At 40.7% G+C, this 24,221-nt stretch overlaps 1 protein-coding gene across 1 annotated transcript in view; it reads right to left on the bottom strand.

Moving 5' to 3' along the window:
- The window catches only part of CDH12 (cadherin 12), a 953,181-nt gene that overhangs the window by 227,612 nt on the left and 701,348 nt on the right, over nt 1-24,221 (bottom strand). The window lies entirely within an intron of this gene.

Raw genomic sequence — 24,221 nt, forward strand, 5'->3', positions numbered from 1 at the left:
ATGTTATAGATTTAAACCAGTTTCTGATCACTTAACACTGGTTTATGTGCAATGTCTGTCCCTAGCACAAGAAAGGAGAATTAAGTGGCTTGATCCTAACAACCTCAAAGCCCCTGACTTTAGTAAGAGCAGGAACAAGCCCTAAGTATACAACCTCCCAATTTTGTAGACTCATCTGTCTACAGTCTGCCTTTCTGATCACAACAAAAAATCTATGTTTATTATATTATATCCTGGGCCACCAACATACCTACTTAAGGCTGAGATTTTTGCCCTAACACTATATTTACCAAGAGATTGATTTAGAGGTATCAAGGGAAAACACTCAATTATGAATCACATTTTTAAGCTTCTGGAAGAGAGTCATCACTCACTGGCATCCAGCCGGTTTTGTTTTGACCATTGTAAAATATGCTTTGAAAAATCATCTAGCATAGATGAAGGAAAATATTTAAACAAAAATAAGCTTTTGATTTACTATATGTATGCCTTAAAAGTGCATATTTTTCATTTTAATGATATGTCTACAAGAAGCACGCTTTGGTATTATGGGATCCCAAGTACCTGTCATAGAATGGAATTTGGTACTCTAAAATTATGAATAAATTGTACCCCAGCACAATATCAACCTTATGAAGGTACTGCTCTTGTTATAACAAAAAAAAAAAATGCACTCTATATTTTCTACAAATATTTACTTGAAGAACAGAAAATTGGTGATGGGGTTTCTGTTGAGGATTTGGTTCATAAATACTCAAAAGATTTCTTAGCTAATCCTTGGGTAAAAATTAATCAACTGCTGAGGAAGAGTATTATATTTCTACTGAATCATGACTTAACCAGTGCACTTGAAGGAAGCAGAATAGATGCACAGGAAAGTGCCCAGAAGGAGGCAACTAAATTGTTAGGGGGCTGGAACACATGACTTATGTGCAGGGACATACCTAAATTATGGAAGTATGTTGCACAATGGCTCCTTTAATCTTGTTTTTTTCACCATGTACCCCTCACTCCCCATGTCACTGATTGGTGGAGGGGCTCTGGAGGCCCCACTGCTGTCTGCTGATCAGCTGGGAGGCAGATCTATGTAATATTTAAAACCATGCTTTTTGTCTCCTGGCCAAACAGCAGTGAGTGGCATTTGGTGGTGCTGCCCAGGCAGCATGTAGGAAGTAGACATAGCAAAAAGAGCGAGATTAAGGAAGACACTGCACAGTGCACTTCTGCTGCAACTTAGGTAGGTCCCTGCTATCAGGAGAGGCTGAGGGAACTGGTCTTATTTAGCCTGGAGAACAAAAGATTTAGGGGAGATTTAATAGCAGCTTTCAACTACCTGGAAGGTGCTTCCAACGAAAATGGAGCTAGACTGTTTTTAGTAGTGGCAGATGACAGAATAAGGAGCAATGGTCCCAAGTTGCAGCAAGGGAAGTTTAGGTTAGATGTAAGAAAAAGCTCTTTCTCTAGGTAGTAAACCACTTTAATAGATTACCAGTGGAGGTTGTGGAGTCTCCATCATGAGAGGTTTTTAAGACCCAGATAGATAAAGCCTTGGTGGAGACGATATAGTTGGAGAGTGTCCTGGTTTGAGCAGGGGCCATGGATTAGATGACCTTCTTCCAACTCCAACTTTCAATGACACATCCTAGCTATGACAAAAAAGAAAAATCTGAATATTAAAGTTCAGTAGAAATATTACTTCAGGGCAATGGTATCTTCACTAGTGGCACAGCCAGGACCTCATCAAACTCAAAACAAAAGCAACATTAATTTGTTTTGTTCCTAGAATTGTGCACCTGCCACAACTAAAGGTATAGCACTTCCATCTTCCCAATTAAACATCTATTATGGTTGCAACTGTATGATGCCCTAGACCACTAGTGAGTTATGGTGGTGTTTGCATGAGCCACTTACTAACAGAGCCAGTTTGGAGCATGTAAAATGGATTTCTAGCTTTATTAAAATATGTTACTTTCTAAATCGTAAAGGTTGCCAGGAATACATATGGCAACATATATCAACTGATAAAAAGTGAAAAGGATAGGAAGCTGGTCTTTACTTCAGCAAGAATAGGTTGCTTGGAACCCAAATTCCTGCTTCCTGCACCATATAGAAATGACTGGTTGATATAAGAAAATCATTCCAAAGGATTATCTCATTAGTCCTTCTTCAACTCCTGAGACAGGATCTATGCATTACAGCATATTAGTTACAGAATAGTGTCACTTACATTTGCAAGGGAGACAGCAAAAAATTGTTTCTTTGTCTTCATGATAACTGCTTAGGATGTTTTTTTCAATTAGTTTTCTTGGCAAATGGTTAAGCATAGCTTTGACCTATGGCTGGTTAGATACCACCCTGTCAAGGCTCAATCAAGCAGACATACTGAAATATATATATTAATACTGCAACTCAAGGAGTGACCAATCTCAGTTGAGGAAGAGAGTCTTCCTTACTGCTATGATACATTTCATCAGCAGATGTTCATCCTTAACAAGGCAGAAAATCAGTATCACCAGTACATCCACAGTAGCCAAATAAATATCCAGCAAACCTTTCCAAATTAAGTAAATTAGACAAGCCACACAGTTTTATACACAAGTGTCCTAATCACTGCTTGTTCAGGGTATTTAAGCTGATGCTTAACTATTATTCTCCTACAAGGAGGGCAAGGATTTGGAGGTAATAGATGAGGGATGATACCATCCCTGGATGCAATGGGAAGATACCACTCCATGCTGCTAGGTAGGTACCAAGTATCATTTTATCTACAAGCAACATGTTAGCATTTTGCTGAGCAAGTTTTCAAATCTGCATGTTGTCAAGAAGTGCAAAGATAAAAGTACTTTTTAACATGGAGAAACAGGGCAGTCAAACCATTCATTACAAATTCACTGGCACATACTTGGCAGACTCAGCAGTAACATATATTAGTGGAGCATATAAAGCACAAGTGGGTTTGAGAAGCAATACCCTCCTGTCAATGCACTGGAGAATCTGTATGCTGCCCACAAAGACTGTTGATGATTTCTGGAAATGTCCCATATAATCAAGTACATTGGGAGTTGTTCACTACTTCTCAGGTCTCATATATATAATATTGCTTTCATAGAGTAAGAAGCACATTTTATAGAGGGTACCATCACCCATTGCTTACAGAAAGAAAAAAATGAGACACAGAAAGATGATGTAACCTTGGTTAAATAATCAGTTTTCTGACTTCCACCACAGTGCTCTAGCTGTATAAAAGTTATCAACTTTGCATGAGTCAGTTTCTGTTCCAGAATTGAAATGTGAATCGTAACTGCCAAAGTTCATACTACTTTGTGGGAGTAACAAAGGAAGAAATATTCCAAGTCAGCCTCAATTCTGACAATCCAAGAAACAAGATTAGAACTAATGAACAAAATGTCTCTTCCTCTGCAAGTTATCTCAATGAAGGGATGAAGATGGGACTAGTAAAGGGAGAGAAATACCAGGATTCTAATGGCATCCCAGGAAAGAGAACTTAAAAAACACTCAGGAAAGGAACAGAGTTGATTCAGGACATATATCTTAATTGTTGTTTAAGATTCCCTTTTTTTTTCTAAAGAACAGAGCAATTGGAGTAATCAGAATACGGTGAAACATGTGCAATGCAAAACGTAGTAAATATTTCAAAGAGAAAGAGCAAATTGATTTTACAGATGGAAAAAGCTAAGTATATCAACAATACACAGTTAAAAAGTGTTCAAAGTAAAACAGACAGAATTTTAAACTGGATTCTAAGTACCAGATTCCTCTATTAAGATTTCTGAATAATGCATGCAACCTCTTTCTATCTATTTTTATATTAAAAAGCTTTGGAAGATTAAACTTGTGTTATATATTAGATAAAATTATAATGAATAATTTGGGAAGCATATTTTCAGCAGAAACTACTGGCCTTTAGGAATAAGTGTGCTTTCAAGACCATGAAAGCTATTTTTTCCAGAATGATTTCCATACTTTATAAGTACTTTTACATATTTTTTCTTCCTGAAAACAATTTAATCTTGACAGATTCATTATTCAATTGTGATCCTTCTCACTTCCTTCTTTTTGTTTTTCTTTCAATTTGACTTTGCTTCACATTTCTTTCATTTCATTATTTCCTAAATTAAGTGTATCAGCATATTATTTTTGATTTCTCAATTGCCCCACAATAACCTACTTGTATTGACTTTGTACACTTGCCAGCCTGTAAGTGTTTCCTTCAATAAGGTCTTGTCTGTAAATTGTTGTCTTTCTTGTGGCAAAACCCCTTCCTTTAGATCATGTCCTTTTCATTCTCTCTAGAGAGTTATACCAACTTATTAGAAAAAAAGGCTTTAATTTCAGCCTCATCAAGTGGCACCCAGATGTAAGGGAAAAATTCAGGCATATGGAACAAACTGCAGTTCTGAGATTCAGACTTGCCAAACAGTGGAATAAGTTATGTTTGTATGAGGACACCTCTGACTTATGCCACTAATGGAAATTCCATAAGGGTTCTTTCTTTAGTGGAATTAGAAAACATACCTGAACCCACTTGGTGTCCCAGCTTGACCAGCCTCCTTTCTTGTACACTGTGGTGAAATTTTTAAAAATTAAAATAAACTAGACATTTAGGGTGCCTGTACATACCACAGGGTTTAATCATCATTAAATTAAATAGGATTATACAATTTAAACTTGTTTAAATAGGCTTAAAAGTTTAAACTTGTTTTAGAGCATTGCATCAGTGTTTGCATACAGTAGGTTTTCAAAAAAAAAATTAAGCTTTGGAGCATTGTATTAGTGTTTCCACACACTTGGTTTTTGAACAAAATAAACCCAGTGAAGAGTGGGATGGTCCAGCACTGCCCCACCCTGGCCCCAAAACCTCTGACCCCATGTCACACAGCTGTGGGAGCATAGAGCCAGCAAATGGCACAAGAAAAAAAAAGCAGAATCAATTCCAAAGTAGAAGCAATTCAAAAGAGCGACTACAAAAAAGTTGCTGTACCATCTGGTGGGCAAAGAGACTCATTACATGCCTTTGAGTGCCTTTGTTTTTGCATGCAATTAATCCACGGACGAGACACTTTAATTTGCAATGAGCCAAACTAAACTACACCTGAGGAGTTTTATTTTAAAATACCAGAAAGACCTTTAAAAGTGTCCAGAAAACTTGCTTGTGCAGTCAGACCGTTACAGTGCAAGAAGGGCAAAAAACCAATGGTATGTACAAGGGCCCTTAAAGTCACACTTCTAATCACAAGGCTCATGTACGTTATTTATTTCATATATGTTAGCAGTTCCATATAAATTAACTGTGCTTTTACTGACATTTTAACCTATACATTGTTATAGGGAACACCTCAACTGAAGTAAACTAGAGAAAAAAAATACCTCCAATTGTTTAATTTAGTGGTGTGCCTTTCTCAGCAGATTAACTCTTCCCCTTAATGGTCAGTTAGTTAGGGCCAACCCATGCTCTCACTGATGTTTACAGAAAGAATCTAATTGACTTCCGGAGAAACAGGCCTGTCCCTTCTGCATTGTTTATATGGGTATGCCACATGTTTTAAAAAGAGGGGGAAAGTATTGAAAAGCCATTAAAAAAGAAAGAAAAATACATAACCTTAAACTTTTTCTTTTTCATTAACACAATTTCAGGATTGTTAGTGTCCCTTTAAACAGCAGTGTAATGGGGAAGAGGCGGGGGGGCAGGAGGGGTGACAAGCGCAGCACCTTTGAGGGGATAAGGGAGAAGAGGTGTGAAAATAGCTGTACTAATGACAGTGAGTGATTATGCCACTGGAGTCAGCAGCATGGCATCCAGTGCTACCCTAGGTGCAGGACTGTCCATCTATGCCTGTGCCTTTAACGCCACCATACATATCACAGACAATATTAACTGCCAAGAATTAAAAATATTTCACAATTGAGAGCATATACTTTATGCAGAACTAAATGCTTTAGCTGGATACTGTAATGATGGATGCTGAATGCCAGAAACTGTAATAGAAAGGGAGCAGAGAATGGAAAATTCTGCCACCACCTAAGCATCCACTCTCTGCCAGTGTGTGAGGAGACAGAGGCTTAAATCAGCCTGTGGTCTGACCCAGTATATAGTTTTATGTTCTTGTACTATATACTTTTTCTCTTTCTTGTAAAATTTGACTGTAGAATGAAGCTGTGTCCTATAACTCTGGTTTTGTGTCATTAAGCTCTCTCTAGGTCCAGTTAAATATCATAAGATAGAAAGAAAATACTGCAAAGACTGTAAAGTTTGGTTAAGATTTAAGCAAAAAGAAGCTAAATCTGAACATGACAATGCTGATTTAGGCCACAGTCAATCTGTTTTATTTGTTTAATTCCATTATACTTGATCTGATTAACCTGAAAAGACAATATTAGCCAATTTCTGAAAGACAGGTTTCTTTCTTTTCTTTGTTCAATTGTTCAGAAGAAAATGAAAATTAAAAAAAGGAAAATGAAAAGGCTTCCATTTATTTGGCTTAGCATACAACTTAATGGGCATGTCTACATGAGATGCTACACAGATCATCACTATGGTGATGTAGCATCAGTGGGCACAAACCATGATGCCAATATTACATCACCACAGCTTGTTACTGATACTGTAGATAGCTTGTGCCGGCACTGTGCAGGGCGCCCTACTTCAGAAGGGATGTGGATAAGCTTGAGAGAGTCCAATAGAGAGCCCACCTACATGATCAAAGGCCAAAAGAACAAGTCTTGCAATGAGAGGCTGAGGGACATGGGACTTCAGCCTGGAGAAGAGAAGGCTCAAAGGGTGCACCAGGATCTGGGAGAATGTCTGTTCACCAGGGCTTCCCAAGGGATACCAGCCACAAACTTCTGGAAGCCTGATTCAGACTGGACATAAGGAACACTCTGTACAGTCTGTGTCCAGGGTCTGGAACAGACTACCCCCAGAGGTGGTGCAAGCAACTACTCTGGACTCATTCAAAAGGTGTTTGGATGCTTATCTTGCTGGGATCATTTGACCCCAGCAGACTTCCTGCCTATGGCAGGGGGACTAGACTCAATCTTGTGAGGCCCCATTCAGCCCCTAATGTCTATGAAATCTATTTAGCCCTTACTTTAGTGCAGTATCAAATGACTGTGCAGCACCAAATGCACAGACAGGGGCATGTGTAGATGCACCCCAGTATGTCAATGATCTTCAGCTTACATTTAATTTATAAAACCATGGTAACTTCTATTTAAGGAGAAATATTCTTGTATTACTAACTGCTTATAAAGTTAGTGCTAGCATATGATGAAGTGAAATGGAATTCAACAGGGGGGAATGAAAACATATGTTTTTCTTCTTTGTAACCAAACACTGATGTCATGAAAGGCATTTTCATTAATAGAATATGTCAAAAGCTGTGGGGTATTAGCAGTATTTGAACAAATGTCACCCTTATCTCTTGTATAGGTGCTGCCTTGTTCATCCTGTCCTTAAGTTCATATCACACAACCATTCCCTGCTTCCTGCCTTGCTTTGCACCACGTGGCTCCTGGCTGCATTGCTGGACTGGAGAGCATGGAGCCCCGCTGGTACATGTGTACAGAGGCAGAGTGTGTGTGGGGGGGTGTGTTCAGGCAGGGACAGAGTGTGGGAGGTGTGCAGGAAGGGGCAGAGTTTGGGTGTGGTTGTGTACAGGCAGGGGCAGAGTGTGTGTGTGGTGGGGTGAAGGTGTATGGGGGGTGTGCAGGCAGGGGCAGGATGTGTGTGTGTGTGGGCAGGCAGGCGCAGAGTGTGGGGGTGTGCAAGAAGGGGCCGAGTGCATGTGTGTGTGTGCGCAGGCAGGGACAAAGTGTGTGGGTGTATGTATGCGTGCAGGTGGGGCAGAGCGTGTGTAGGCGGGGAAAGTGTGTGTGTGTGTGTGCAGTCAGGGGCAGAGTGTGGCAGTGTGGGGGTGTGTGGGCAGAGGCAGATTGTGGGAGTGTGGGTGTGTGCAGGCAGAGCGTGAGGGTGTGCAAGCAGGGGCAGAATGGGTGTGTGTGTGTGCGTGTGCGCATGCATGCATGTAGGCAGGGGTAGAGTGTGTGGGTTTGTGTGACCATAGGATGAGTCCCACATGCACCCCCCCCTTGTACTGCCATACACACTGACCCCCACACCCACAGCTGCTCACACAGCCCAGGCATCCTCCCCCCCCACACACAGCCCGCATAAACCCCACACCCACCCACATTCCACATATCCACACACATGCCCACATGCTCCCCCACTCCACATACCCACAGCCCCCCCCCAACCCTATACCCCTCCACAACATATAAGAGTAAGACTTAATTTTAAGCTATTGTGTAATCACTTCTATGTACACTACACAAATGTAAATCTGGACAAAAATATGTTTTGCAAATCAAATTAACAAATGCTGTAGATGTTTCCTTTTTGGAATATAATTTGGTATTTTTCTGATTCTGAGATGGCAAAACCCCTTGCTGAAAGGACTGCTTCTGGGGGCAAGGGGAAGGACTTCTGGTGGCAAAGGTCAGGAGTTAAGGGGCGGGATGTCTAGTCACAAGATGGTGATCAGGGGGTGGGGTACCTGCCAAGGGGCGAGGCTACCCATGTGGCCCTTGACAGCTTGCCAAAACTCAGTAAGCTGCCCTTCACCTGAAATAATTGCCTGATCCTGGTTTACGTGGTTGGCCCCAAAGAGTGAGTGGGTATGGGGCATGTAAACACTCCCTGAAATACTCTGTTATTCATGACAGGCAATTGGCTAGTATATCTATAATTCCCTTATTAGACAGATGAACACAAATAAGTTCTTTATTTTCAAAAGTTACATATCTATAGTATGTTGAGAAGATAATGCGATTGATAAAATAATGGTTAGATGACTATATTTGGGTCCTTTTGCACCTGAAATACTGCTGTATTGGGCATGACAACTGCAAAGCAAAGCAACTCAGTCTAGCTCCACTGTCCATTTTCAGTGAAATAATAGTTTTGTTTTGTTTTTTCTTAAACCAATATTTTTCTTTTTTAAAAAGAGAGAGAGAGAAACTCAGCTAAGATCGGATTTTGGGGGGCAATTAATATTTAGTTAAACTATGTGAAACCAGTTAATATAGTACCAGAGTTACTCAAAACAAGCAAAATTGTGCAGGTTTGTGTTCTATGCCTTTCTATTTCTTGATTAAACTGAAATGAAATAAATTTTTTAAAATGCTGAAAGGAAGCCGGTCATTGTTTCAACTTTGCAGCATATTTATGACAGCTGCTAAGCTGCAAGAATACCAGCTGCCAGAATTCATTAGGCTTGTGTGTGAATCTCCTTCTGAATCCACAGACACTCATCGATTTATACTAGGTCTCTACCAGTGGTATCAATTAGGGTAAAACTAGAAGCAGTTACCTGCTGTTGGATTGCTACAGCTGGTGTTGACAAGCAAGGGCCATTAACTGGCTTTTATTATAGTCTTGAAAATGTGTTCAAGACTTTGCAAATGGTACACTGCACTAATTATTTAAATGTAACTTCTTTTTTTAGCTTACCTTTTACCAATCTACTCTTTTGTTTCTGTAATGAGGAAAACCTATTGTTAGAACAGTCCAAATGTTCCATGCAATATAAATTCTGCTTCTGTGAATTGAGAAATCTACATAAACATGATGGCTCACTACAACTCTTTAATGCATTGCTGCACAGGCAAGTTACAAACACCTGAACAAATGCAGGCCCTCACTGTCAGACTTCATGACTAAAGTTAGGGGCACTTTACTTCAGAATTTAAAAAGGAAATGGCCTGGTTTTGAGCATGCCCTGAGCACCAAACACATACCACTGGCTTTAACAGAGTTATTTTGTGTTTATACTAGCATACAGCTCCAAGTGTCCAGATGACTAACAGCTTACTAGGGATCACTGACTGTGAAAACAAACAATAGTATAGATTTCACAGATATTACACTCATTAGGGCTGGAAGGGTCCTCGCAAGATCATTGGGTCCAGCTCCCTACCCAAAGGGCAGGAAAGTGAGCTGGAGTTAGAGTAGTAGTAGGTTTCATTGTCAGCTACTCTCAGCTCAGCAGGGTTTTGTTTTGCTTACTGTTATAGACAGAGTAAGAAAAAGGTATCTCTTGCTAATTAAATGTTTGTTGGCATCTACATTTGAATCATCATGATACAGAAGGAATCCTTCCTTTAATTTTGCAAGTATCTCCCCTTGAGCATTTTAAAAGGGCACCTGGAAACTGAGCATCAGATTTCAAAGAACTATACGAGTACAGAAAATCAAGAGACTAGTAAAGCAATTCTTTATAGACTTATAGCACTCTTGCTCAAGCAGTATATCAAATGTGTATCCTTGGTAAAATTGTCGGCTTAATATTGTGGTGTTCTCCTTACATTTTCTGTAAACACAAAAGTCTGAATTTAGTCAAACAGAAATTAACCTTCAACAAATCAGACCTCAAAATGGGTTGTTTTAAAATACAATTAATCAAATTGCACAGACCAAGAGTTGTCCCTTAAAAAATCTACTAAGACATACTACTCAGCATATTAGATAACTGAACAGAAAGAAGATAAACTTTACCAGCAAAATTTCTTAGAAGGGCAATCATTTAAAACTACCATAGCATCTAATCAGAAAACACAAGCATCTTTTACAAACTCTGAATCTTCCAGATAACCCAAAAGCTCTTCTACAGGATCAAGTAAGAGATGTGTCTTATGTTCCCTTCCCCTTATTTAATGGATAAGCAAATAGATAAAATATTGGATTGTAATCTTTACTTATGCTCTTCCCATTGCTTTCATCAGTAATACTACAGATTCTAATAGACTGGATTGATAACAAATTTACCCTTATGTATTCAGTCTTTGCACCAAAATAAACGAAGTGTGGCTAGATTACACATAGTCCTGAATTCCTATAACTTACTTTATTCCCAGCATAATTCTGCATTGGATTCATCAGGAATAAAACTACACCAGTGTCAGTTACACTGATGCAGTTATATGTCTAGGCTTAAACCAAGGTAGCCACTTGCTCAGAGTACATGAGCCATGGTCTTCCCCACCAACTATTGATGAAGATAGTAATAGTGCCTGCTTCATACAGCTGCTGTTAATCTGTCTATTCTGAACCCTAGTGTAATTGGTCAGTGTGCAAAAGCAATGTATGTTACATTTGGGTAAATGTATCATCTGCTCACACCCTGAAAATATAAAATCTAGAAAGAAAGAGATAGTGAGTTGTCCAACAATAAACACCACTTTGCTGAATCTGATATAAAAACCTAATTCCTAACTTGATAAGAAGACAGAAACATTGGCTAGGTACAGACATTACACATATCATGCATCAAGCAGGCAGATGTTACACATACAGTGCATTAAACAGGCAGAAAAGGCTCTAAAGCTGTAACACAGGAATTTTCAACCTTTTTTAGTCTAAGTACCCCTGGCAGCTGAACGGCAAGTTGGGGGAAGGTGGGGGGAAGGTGGGAGTGTGTGGCCAAACACCAAGCAAGGGGGAGGCGGGGAGGGTAGCACATGGCCAGACACTGAGTGTTGGGGGGGAGTGGGCAGTGCACAGACAGATACTGAGTGGGAAGGTACGGCTGGTGTGCAGATGGGCAGAGATGGAGCATCGCTGCCTTCCAGGAGTAGGGCCAGGAGTAGGGCAGGACAGGGAAGGGCAAGGCAAAGCAGGGAAGCTCATCAGGTTGGTGTGTGGCAGCAGCAGGAGCCAACACATGTGAGCTTCCCTGCCCCACAGAGGGGTGCCACTGCCCTTGCTCTGCCCCAGTCCTGCTCCTGGGAGGTGGCAGCACTTGGTCCCCATCCGCCCTCGCGTACCCCCTGGGACTGATCCAAGTACACCCAGGGGTAGGCGTACCCCTGGTTGACAACCCCTGCTGTAACTGAACAAATATTCACAGTACTTAGAGTATTTAAAATGGTGGATTGTGCTCTAAGTTAACTTGCAATGGATGTGTACTAAATTAAAGTGCTCTCTGTTGCAGCGCTTTAAATTGCACGTCTGCACTAGATCCCATTGAGGGATAATTTAGAGTAGCTTACTCACAAGCATCATCCAGAGGCTGTTGGAGAGTCCCTCTGGAGGCAGGCCATTCCTAGCTCATGAGTTATGGGGGAGAGAGCCAGTTTCAGAAGGTAAAACTCCTCTCTAAGTCTGAGTCCCCCACATGGCTGCTGCCCCCTTTTCCTGGGCAGTCTTAACTTATAAAGCCTCTGTGAGCTCATTCACCTGGTCCAATGGAGGCCAGCATCTGCTGGCCAACCAATTTGAAATACATCACTAGTTGCTGGGCAGACTCTAGCCCACCAGGTAGATGCCCCTCACCCAGGTAGCTGATACCAGTCATGAAGGCAGAGGGAACAGGTTTCTCCCCTCTCTCAGGAATGTATCCAGTTCAGGTTGCTTAAAGAGATAGGGTCAAGGTATGTCTCCTCTGCTGGGCCCATCCGGATCAAATTGTCACAGGGCAGAGATTTTGGGGAAAAACAAAGGTGGCTTCCTGCCACAGGGTCTTTCTCCTTGCAGCTGCAACACAGCCTGGGGGGAGGGAGGGGGACTGCAGGAAGAGGGCTCCAGGGTCTCTTTCCCCACAGCAGCCCAGGCCAGGCTGTTATGTGTTGCTGCTTGGCAAGGGGGTAATGGAGGAAGGCCTTGGGGGTCTCTCCCCACAGCTGCCCCTTCCCGGCCCTATTGCATAGTTGATATTAGGACCAATCATGCAAAGTCAGGAAATCTTCAATTCCCACTGACTACAGAGAGAACTGAAAGACGATAAGGACTCATCTTGTTACACACTGAGGTGTGGGATGCCCACTTGCTATGTCATTAAGCTTCACACCTGCACTGAGTGTTTAAGCATTCTGCTATAGTGCTCACTATTAAAGTATCATAATTTATCAAACCATTTCCACATCATATTATCGAAAATACTGAAGTTATCTACATTCTATGGATAAGAAAATATTTCCCCATAGATTTGAGGACGTAGTAGAGAAATCATAGTCTGAAATGACTCCTCACCCCTTTGACTATATTTCTATGCACAGGATTGGCTTTACAGTTGTAAATAGTTAACCAGATGATTTTTTTCAACACTGATAAAATTGACTCATTTTCAATGCTTCCTCAAGTATACTTTGAATCATGAACTATTTGCTACCATTTCTGAAATAAACTTTAAAATTGTATGGTTGCCCATCAGCCACACACATTCATATGTACTATTGTGACTGGACCCTACAGGGTTTAAGACCTCCACAGCAATTTTATAAATTGAGCTACCAGACGGAACTATTATACTGCATTATTGTGCAATTGCACAAAACAATATATAGCATTTGAAGATCTTGTGTGTTGGGAGAGGTTAGCTCCATCCCCCTCTGATTAATGTTGAATCACAGCAACCCACAAAATTAAAGCTACATTATAAGTAAAATCAAAACAAGCCAACCAGAGTAAGTAACAGGCTAACACTAACTGCTGATGACAGATGAATCCCAACTGTCATTCAAAATTACATTCACTGTATCAGGTGGAAACTTTATTTGTATTAGCAATGGCACCAGAAAACAGTTAAGTATAAAGTAAAGTAAGGTAATAAATTATGATAGATTGAAAACGATAAAACCCGAGAAACTTTTATGAAGAAGTGGAGCATCAAGAGATTTAGGGGCATAGTGTCCTTGGGTGGAAGCCTGGCTCTATTAAAATTATTGCAAACCACTCATTTGCAATAGGGCCAGGATTTCACCCCTTTAATTTGATGCTGTCATTTCGGTATCTCCTACTGCAGTCTTATTGCTGCAGTCTCTTCATTAGCTTAAGGCTGTAATCTTTTTTCTCTTCGGGTATGTTTTATATAAAGTATATACTCTTATATTATATAAGATATTTTCTCTTATACCTAGCCTATTCCTCTATTGATTATTTTGTTCCTTTGCTTCCCTGTTCTTATTCTGTATATAACTGTGGCAGGAGTCCTACTCTCAGAGCCCCTCTGGACGTGTGGTTCCACCCTCCTGCAATGGGCCAACTGCCTGCTTACTCGCCTGCCATGCCTTTATCTTACTTTTGATTAAATGATTAGAATCAGCGGAAGGCTGCCCATTTTATGCGCTCCGATGACAGGGGGCGCTGTTTGTGGCTCCTTTTCCTCCCCTACACCGCAGCCCAAGCTTTGCAAATGGTGCTGGTATGATCTCACTTGGGCCTTGTTATTATGTCTCGGCCCTTCATTTGCTCCTGGGGCTCCTCACTGCCCCTCCTCACTCTTGGGGCTCCTTGCCACCCCCTAACTCAGGGCTCCTCACTGCCCCTCCTCACTCTTGGGGCTCCTTGATGCCCCCTAACTCAGGGCTCCTCACTGCCCCTCCTCACTCTCGGGGCTCTTTGCTGCCCCCTAGGCTCTGGGGCTTCTTGCTACCCCCCCTACCTCCAGGCTGGGCCAATGCACCCCCCAAAGCTGTGCCCTCTCCACGCTATCGTGGAGCTCCTATGAGGCCTTCTCCAACCTCTTATAGCCTCACCCGGTCCTCTGGTAAAACAGAAAATACAAAACGTAAAGCCCCCGGGCTACAACACAAAAGCTAGACCGTTCTGGTCAAAATACAAATCTCTCCCTACCGGAGACAGAGAGACCACATCAACCCCCAGCAGGAACCAGGCGATGTTCCAACCGTCAGAGTTCTCCCCTTTGTTCTGGCTGAGTTCCTCCTTCCTCGGCCGCCGGAGGGGAACTGCCCTCCTGGCCTTTTGCCTGGTCTTAAGAAGGGCTAAGCTCCACCCCTTCCTGGCTCTAGGTTTCCCTGGTTGCTAGGGCAACCAGCATCTGCGCAGTCCTGGTGACTGACACCGGCGCTTCCCCCTTCCCGCCACTAGGGGTCTCTCCCATGCTGTTTCTGCTCTCAGTCACAGGGCACCTGAGAGCTCTGCGACAATAACCATAAGCATGTAAGAAACTTTTCTTTGTGAAACTTAAGTTAACACATTAGTCCAAAGGAAAGTAAACTGCAACCACAGATTAGTAAATATAACCATATTATTTTCTTGGCCTAGATTCTTATATACCACTTATCTTTGTGCAGTACACTGGGCAATGGCTATAGTATCATAAATACCTCAACAGTATCATGAAGATCATTATTCCACTGTCTGATTAGGACAATCTGGTCAATTTCTGGTTTGACAGTTTCCTTCCCTGGTATCTTTCTTTCCAACTTCATTGCTAACAGTACTATGTCTGGGGGAAATCAAACTTGTAATGAGTTTTGCATTTAAAATATATGAAGGCAGAAAGAGATGTATTCACTCTAATCACCCCCAGGAGAGAGTTCAGTCTCTTTGGACTTGCACACAAATTTACCAGTGTCCAATTTTGTTATGCCTGAGGAACACAAATGATGAGAGAGGTTATCATCATTTTAAACTATAAAGTATTGTGGGCAATATCAAAAAGAGCTCTGCAGATTAAAACCGAGACTTAAAACTTGAATTGATATTCTATTAAGAAACAAAATAGTGAGTAAAGTGCTAGGTAAGATGTAACCCACTATCAGAAGAACACAAATACTTTCATCTTCTACACTCTAGCTTTTAGAACTGTTGATCACATTTAATTTAAATTGAGATCATGCATGAACTGATTTAAAAGTTGAAGTTTACACAAAACGGAATAGAAGTTTTTCAATACTGCATACTTTGCATCATTTTTATGACTGTTAGGCCAGGAGAATAATTCCCAAAGTGCATTTTAATTCTCATTTAAAGAGGTTAGAGATCTTTCCTTGAATTGATGAAATAGATTGTTTTAATCAAAGTAGAAATGTTTTAAAATTGTATTTTATGATATTTCTCACAAAAAGAAACTAAAATTTTAATTAGTATCAGAAAAGTTGACTTTCATTTTCATATTATTGTACAGTATTAGTCACTAAAATAATTGATTCATTACTAGTTTAAATAAATGTAATTGGATAGCTTTGTAGTTACTTCCTCTCATGCCATTAATTTAATGTGTGGCCAGGGGCCCTATCAGCTGATCCGAGGTCCCATCTGGAACCCCTGAGCCTGGGAACTCTTAGATGACAGGGCTCCCACCCACCCTGCAACTGGGAGACTGCAGCTGCTGCAATTTTCCTGACACAGTGATCTCTGGGTACCCTTATGGCTAGGACCCTTGGTCAGCTGATGGGGCTCCCAGCCGCAGAAGCCCATGGTGCACCCCCGTCACTGGGAGCCCTGTCAGCTGACCCAAGCTCTCTGCCAGAGGACCTCACTTCTTGCTGGTACAGGGGAAGCCTCAGATTGTGCTGCGCTGGCAACAAGGTGCAATGGGATCTAATGTGGAATCCACACAATTGCAACTTTTCCAATGCCACTCTTGCATACCAGGAGACGGGATTGTGTAGATTGTGCATTAGATCCCATTGCACCTTGACTTGCATGTCAGGACGGGCCCTGAAATACACAAATAAAATGTGTAAATAAAAATTAAACAAATACAACAAAACAAAAGTTTTGAAATACTGAAACAACTTCATAATTCTAAAATAAAATATTTGAGAACTACTTTTGGAATTCACAAAAAATTATACATGTTTTTCCAATTCATTAGAAGAAAGAAATGTTGCAATCCCCCGATAATGAAAATGCTAGTTTTGACCAGCTCCCCTTTTTTTCACATTTGTATGTATACAGAGTCTATTCTTTTCAACTTGTAAAAGATGTACCCCATAGATTATATTAAATCATTTAGAAATTTTTAAAAGATAATGTTATAGCATTCCATAGATTTTTTATTGTCTCACCTTTTTTGTAATGCTGTTACATCATAATCCCATTCTACTTTCAGATATTCCAGTTAAATTATTTTTACTTTTGAGATTCTCACATTATTGTATAAGCAGTTGGATGTTTACTACACATTTTGAGTTTGGGATGTCTATCTATTTTTTATTTAATTCCCTCGTCTGACATTCTGCTGGTTTTCCAAAACTGAACTCTGTGATTTCAACTTGTCTCTCCTCCAGTTCCCTTGTAATTGCTGATCTAATCTTTTACTAGATACAGAATTATTTTTGGGTTACTGACATACCTAACTGATGTCTGTGTCCAACCAGAACATTTCTCAGCACCTGGCAACCTTCCTTCAACATCTCAGTTAAAACACAATCAACTCTTCTATGCCAGCAATAGTGTTCCATTTTCTTTCAAGTAAAGCCCTTCCCTTTCTGCTCACTCAAAAAAAAAAAAAAATCCCCAGAAGCATTTTGAATATTCCCTTTTTACCAAAGTATCATCCATTCATTGCAATTCCAATGCCGTGTAGTTGAACCTGCATGTAGAAAAAGTGACATTTAATGAAAAGTACTGTAGATACCAGCCTTTTTTCTAGTAGTCTACATTTATCTTTTACAACCTTTCTACTATACTCCCTTTGATCAATCCTTCCAATATGTATTGCAAGACTACCTAGTACTTCAGGTCTAGATGGCATAAGATCTGCTACTTTCACATGTAAGAGAGAAACCATAGGATGTTACTCATTGACACTCAGACTTTTAGAGCTTAGTTCCGTACTGCCATGCACTTTCAGGTCTTTATACTTGAACTCATCTCCTATTGTGACTGTAGTGTGCCAGGAATGAGCTCCAATTAGGTTCCTTTGAACATAGCTCTCCACTTCATAAGATCTCATTTCTATATAATCTTGGTTTCCTTTCCATCATGATTCCACTTCTATGTTCTTTCATGAAACTAATGAAAAACTCAAATTTAACCTGGTTTGTTTGCTTCTCAGAAACATGAAGAACAAAAAACCCCCCAACAGATTCTGGCACTAGGTATTGATACAGCTGATTCTATGGTTTTAATTTCCAAGATATATAAATTCCTGGTGGATGACCATTAAAAGATCAAATCCTCTAGGTCAACAATGCACTGCCTCGTATATTTAACTCGCAAAACTTTACAACCAATTTTCGTGAACCCAAGTCTTTATTCATCTCATAGAAAAGTTTTAAGTTCTAAAAGGAAACATTAAAAGCAAATTTGAATTGTTCATGGGAGTTTAGTTCCATGGATCCAGTTAACAAAATTCCACCCTATAATCTCACATGCAGTTTTCAAACTTGCTTTGTGTTTCATATACTTTATGCATTATATGGAACATAAAGCTTTTAAAATACCCAGATTTTTTTCCCCCAACACTGCCTTGAGAGAGAGCTATGAGGTCAAATACTTTCAGCAGCACACTATGAGCCTGGAGCCCCTGAGTTCTAATCCCGGTGCTGATTCTCTTTTGTGATCTTGAGCAATTCACTTAACTTCCATCTGCAAAGCTGTGAGAATACTGTTCAAGTAGCATGCAGCACAGGTGCACTGTGAGGCTAGGTAATGTTTTACAACCATTTTAAAAATTAAACGAGACAAGAATTTAAGTCTTGCTCATTCTTAAAAAGACAGATTGCATGTTTGAAGCATAGCGGTCCACAGGAGACCTGGCTTGAAGGTAAAAAACAAATCACAATTAAGAGGACCAAGTCATTTAAGCCACCAATCATGGATCCCAGTGTTGACCACTCTAGCCTTTAGACATGCCATCTTGTTATCTTGTTGAAATTAATGCATAAACTCCAGTGGGTCAAACAACATGATGAACAAGAACACTGTTTACACTGAAGCTCCTCATTTAATTTGAAAGTAAATTGCCCACAGTACTCTCTATCCAATAACTGAGTAATTCTGATGTCCTGTTCTAGGGAATGCATTAACACGTCATAAATAATAGTCCATGCAATCATCATCTCTTGTCTCCTTGGAAGTAGCCAATGTGGTGCCTATGAACAAGAAAGGGAGGAATGTAGATCTGGCTAACTATAGGCCCATCAGCCAGACTTCTATCCTGGGGAAGATCTTAGAAAAGTTCATTAAAGGTGCCATCCTTAATGGACTGGCCGACGCCAACATCCTAAGGGATAGCCAGCACAGGTTTGTTGCAGGTAGGTCTTGCTTGACCAATCTCATTTTCTTCTATGACCAGGTGACCTATCACCTGGACAAGAGAGAAGAGATTGATGTCATATATCTTGACTTCAAAAAAGCCTTCGATCTGGTATCCCATGATCACCTCTTGGCAAAACTGGCCAATTGTGGCCTTGAGTCCACCATGATCCACTGGCTGGGAAATTGGCTCCATGGTCAGACCCAGAGGGTAGTAATTGATGGAAGTCACTCATCATGGTGTCCTGTGACCAGTGGGGTCCCCCAAGGCTCCGTCCTTCGACCCATAGTGTTCAACATCTTCTTTAATGATGTGGACATTGGAGTCAGGAGCGGACTGGCCAAGTTCGCTGATGACACCAAACTTTGGGGCAAAGCATGCACAGCAGAATACAGGTAGGTGATCCAGGCTGACCTGGACAGGCTCAGCAAATGGGTGGACAAGAACCTGATGGTGTCTAACACTGAAAAATGCAAGGTTCTCCACCTCGGGAAGAAAAACCTGCAGCATCCTTATTGGCTTGGCAGTGCTATGCTGGCTAGCGCTACAGAAGAAAGAGACTTGGGGGTCATCAATGACCACAAGATGAACATGAGCCTGCAACGCAATGCTGCAGCTATTAAAGTGACCAAAATGCTGGCTTGCATTCATAGATCCTTCTCAAGCAAATCCCGGGACGCCATTCTCCCCTTGTACTCAGCCTTGGTGAGGCTGCAGCTGGGGTACTGAATTCAGTTCTGGGCTCCACAATACAAAAAGGATGTGGAGAAGCTTGAGAGAGTCCAGAGAAGAGCCACGTGCATGATCAGAGGTCAGGAAAACAGACCTTACGATGACAGGCTGAGAGCCATGGGACTCTTTGGCCTGGAAAAGCGCAGGCTCAGGGGTGATCTGATGGCCACCTATAAGTTTATCAGGATGACCACCAGGATCTGGGGTAACGTTTGTTCACCATGTCCCGGGGTGGAGATTAGACACGGTAACAGGCCGGGTTCTATTGGCTATGGAGAACTGAGGCACGGGAAGCGTAGCGGTTTCTTAAACAAGTTGTGAATTTATTTGACTTACGCTTAGGTGCGTAGGAGAACGATGTCTTCAGTTACAGTTTACAACAACAAGAACAACAAAGGGGTCTGTTGGCCCACGAGGTTCAGTCAAAGACCTAGTCCCAGGGCTGGTCAACAGCTCATTGAGTGGATAACACAAACAACAAACTAACTGTAACACGGTGAATGATGAAAACGAGACGTGACGCCAGTCCAATATTGGTGGACGATCGAGTAGTCGTAGAGTAATGCCGAGGTCAGGATGCCAGAATGTTGAGGTGAAATCGTAGTGGGATGGTCCAAAATCGTAGTCAGCAATCAGTCAAATTGAATCAGGAACCAGGAGATCAAAATCACAATCGCTCTAACCAGCACAGAGTGCTAATCTTGGGCAGTAGGCCCAAGAGCCTGACTGCCAGACAGTCCCTAGAAACACCAGCCTCTGTCTGCAGTGACGTGATCTTCTCCCCCCAGAGGGAGGGGCCCTCAGACCTTTTATAGCAGCCCTATAGCCAATCAGGCTGCTTGGCTAAGAGAAATTTCTAGAGGTATTACCTCATTCCAGTCGTACACTGGGCATGCTCTGCACTAAGATCTGCATAGCAACTGAGTCTGCTCAGAGCTGAAAGTGGGTCAGGGCTGGTTGACAGCTCCTGAGGTCATAGAAGGGGTAACTCAGGCCCTGCATGGAATTTTCCACTCTCAGTCAAACTGAGTTCATGCATTGGCAGCACCTATACTTAAAATTTTGCTCCAACACACCAGAGCGCCCCAAGGAATAACAAGGTCAAACAGTCATAAACTACCCTGTGACCATTTCAGTCTGGACATAAGGAAGAATTTCTTTACTGTCCGAGCCCCCAAGGTCTGGAACAGCCTGCCATCAGAGGTGGTTCAAGTACCTACACTGAACACCTTTGAGAGCAGATTGGATGCTTATCTTGCTGGGATCCTATGACCCTGGCTGACTTCCTGCCCTTTGGGTAGGGGGCGGGACTTGATGATCTTCTGAGGTCCCTTCTAGTCCTAATGTCTATGAAATCTATGAAATCATGTGAATAACTAATGAGATTGATTTACATTGCTCTCTTTATGATGTAACTCATTTCTAAGTTAGAGAGGCAAATGCACTAGCTCAGAGGTACTATGGGGTGCCACACAATGTTAGCATTTTTAGGTGTGCAAAGATATACCCAGAGAGTTCAAATTGTACCCCATACTGTAGAAGACATTCTGAACTGTTATTACCTTTATGAGTTCTTTGCAACCTAAGAATTGAACTATTATTTTTCCTAAGTCAAAAAAGAAGTGAAAACTAAGCTGCATTTTCCAAAATGTGCCTTGAGCCTAACAAGGGGCATTTTATTTCTAAACAAGGAGTCCCTTGGGTCTAGAAAGGTTGAGAATCACTGAACTATCACAACAGCTGGATATCAGATGTCAAAACAAATATTATTATTATAGCATTATTTAATAATAGAAATCAATTACAGTTGTAACTTAAAAGAAATTCAGGTCATCTAGGCCACATACGTAGCAAAATAGACTAATTAAGCGCCAGTAACTTGGGGTTAGAGGATGGTTCACGCTGAATTAACATTTACAACCCTAGATATCCATTCTGCAGCTGCCAACAGATCGACCAAACATGACAGTGATACCTGTCCACTACATTATAGATTTGAGACTGACCTTGTTAATATTAATCATGTGTAAAGTCCAGTGCTTGTATTTCAAATTAATCAGGTAAAACAACAAGCCCCAAAGAGGGACTATGTTCTGGTTAAAAACATGCAGCAAAGAATTTCCTGATCTCCACTTTTGCCATTCTGCTGTAATACAGGGGAATATAAGGGGAATAAAAGTTAGGAGGTGACATAATAGGTACTTCCTTTCATACCTGTCCTTGATGGGCATATGGTACCTTCAAGAACAGTAACTGGGTAGCTTGTATTTTTAAATTGCTTCAGGATAGAGCTAGGACCCAATGATAACCCATGTTTGGCATTGAAGAGAATCTTGACCATTGGGTTTATATATACACACGCATGTGCTTATTATTCTTTTTCAATATCTCAACAGGGTAGAAATTTATCACCCAGTCCAGCGAATGCTAGGGGTTCATTTTTACCTTCCAAAATATTTTCCATTTACACAGGGATATCTCAGGGAATTACTGGACCCAACATTTGTATTCCAGTCTATATATCAATTATAGAGTAGTCAATGAGGGTACCTGTCTACTAATGAGGCGCATTTTGGGGCCTTCCCATGGCACTATGCAATATACAGGTTTAAGATTTCTGATACTTTGATTTACTGCTCAGTTTACAATGGGTAAAGTGTATTGTCAAGCAGATATTTTACTGACAGCTCTGAATGTGTCAACCTGAAGCATTATTTTAGGTTCTCTAATGGTGAATTAGTTTAATCCCCATCCATTTCTACAACTCTTCTGAATTTCAGCCTGACACTTTTTAAGATAGTCTCCTGAAAGCGAACATAAAATGGATTGAGAGTTTGGGTTGATAACATCTGACGCTGCTGCTATAAATCTCTTCTGTTCTTTTCCAGGTGGCTTCTAAAATTAACTAGTCATCCTAAATGTTTAGTGAAATTGTCGGCCTATTTAATAGGCACATTAAAACCCCCATTTATAAATTACAGAGATATTGTTAGAACTGTACTTCTATAATAAGCAATGTAACCACCAGTACACCTGTCACTGTGTTGTCCCCTGTTACCCTTGCTGGAAGAAAGAGATATGAAAGCTGCAATTCCAATTACAAAATAGTCTTACAAGGTAGAGGGAAAAGCTCTGGACAAAATGATACATATACCAGCTTCAATATAAAGTAATTCTAAACAAGAATCATTTCAAAATATATGGTTTGAGCTTGGTGTTAAGGAATCAGTACAGGTAAAGTAAAAAAATGTATTTTGTATTTTGGAAACTACTTATGAGCTTACTTGGTCATGTAATGTACAATGATTTGAACATTTTATAAATGTCCATAAGTTCATCTTGTTTAATCATGGTGGAATCCCTGCATGTATGGTGGGAGTAGCTATGTATTTAGGATATTAACTATTCTGATCTTGTCAGTTTGATAGTACCTTCCCCCTCAGCATGCAGTCAGAATTTCTCCCATCCAGGATCTCATTTTAAATCTTGCCTGAAAATTTAACAATGAAAAAAAAAAAAAGATTTACTTTCAAAGCCCATAGACTGGTTAAAATATAGTGGGGCTTACTCCCTCCCAGTTGCTAAAAGCTCACTCTATGTTCCTTTTCTGGTGGAGAAAATATTTTTGTTCTCCTAACCTACGCCACTCTACATATTCTTCCATCTTGTATTTTTTTTTATTGCTGTACATGTCACGCACGTTTCTTGAGAAGTATTCCATTCACTCTCCCTGTGGGTTGTGGTCCATGTTTGAAGCCATGAATTTCTTACAGCTGGAACCAGAAAAACCTAGGGATACACCTAAGTAGTACCTGTTAAATGTATTAGGCACATGGAGAAGCACAACCTGGATTCCATTGTTAGAAACCATATGTCCTCATGTTGCAGAAAGGTTTCATGTCATATACTTGTGAGTTCTCCCTATTCTGGGTATTCATTTTATCCCACTGTTTGACAGGTCAAAAATTACCTGTAGATTAAATATAAATTATATACACTAAACTTCTAGATCACTCACACTCATTCACATTCACAGAATAGTATACAGTTATAACCTCTTAGTACTTCAAGAACATCAAGCAAAGAAGTAAGCACCAAGAAGTAATGTGTTCACTAATCTCAGTTGGCTTGTCTGAAACAAATACTTAATATAGATGCAACTCTGCCTCATAGAAGGAAGTGGTAATCAGCGTCAAATAGAAAGTTAAATAGTTTCTGTAGCTGATCAGCTGGAACAATTTTGTCTTGGTAACAGACCTGTGCCTCTTGCTTTAATGTTAAGAGGCATTTTTATACATTACAAATAATTTTGTGTTCTACCAGCCAGATCCATCATGTTTCATTTTATTGTGTAGCTAGAAGTGGCACACCAGAGGCACATTTTCTTAAAGCACATACTAAGTACCCTAGATTCACTGATATCAATTTCCTTAAAGTGAAACACTATCTGTACCCACATGT

Source organism: Crocodylus siamensis, chromosome 5 (genome assembly GCF_052110815.1).
Source record: "Crocodylus siamensis isolate JL-2025a chromosome 5, ASM5211081v1, whole genome shotgun sequence".
Classification (NCBI taxonomy): Eukaryota; Metazoa; Chordata; order Crocodylia; family Crocodylidae; genus Crocodylus; species Crocodylus siamensis.